This window comes from Cynoglossus semilaevis, chromosome 15 (genome assembly GCF_000523025.1).
Source record: "Cynoglossus semilaevis isolate Cse_v1.0 chromosome 15, Cse_v1.0, whole genome shotgun sequence".
NCBI lineage: Eukaryota > Metazoa > Chordata > Actinopteri > Pleuronectiformes > Cynoglossidae > Cynoglossus > Cynoglossus semilaevis.
Genome location: NC_024321.1, coordinates 16,510,937 through 16,511,390, shown reverse-complemented (window position 1 = coordinate 16,511,390; position 454 = coordinate 16,510,937).

Sequence of the window (454 nt, the reverse complement as noted above, 5' to 3'; positions counted from 1 at the left end):
TCTCCTAATCTTTTCACCAAATATACCAGTGAAATGGTTTCACACGGCGTTGAACCTGGTATCTACGGTACCGATACTGATACGTTGGGTGATTTATTTTATTTATTTTTTAATTCAATAAAACAAATAATAATAATCTACTGGTCAGTGGTCACGTGACATGAATGGATCAGTTCAGGGTTTGTGTTGCAGCACAAAAGCCTGTACAGATAAAGCCACGTAGAATGGTGACCGAGGTTTAACTGGAGACTGCCCTCTGTGGGCGGTGGGTGGTAATGCCTCCCTTATAACGTAATCACTGATGATCTGAAGAGTGACACCGCTAGGCAAACTGGTCGCAATGGCGCTTTTGTACAGTACACGGGGAGGGAGGTGATCAATACTCAATCGATACTTGTGTGAGTATCGATGTACATCACTATATAAATACATCCATCACCAGTACAGGCGTAAA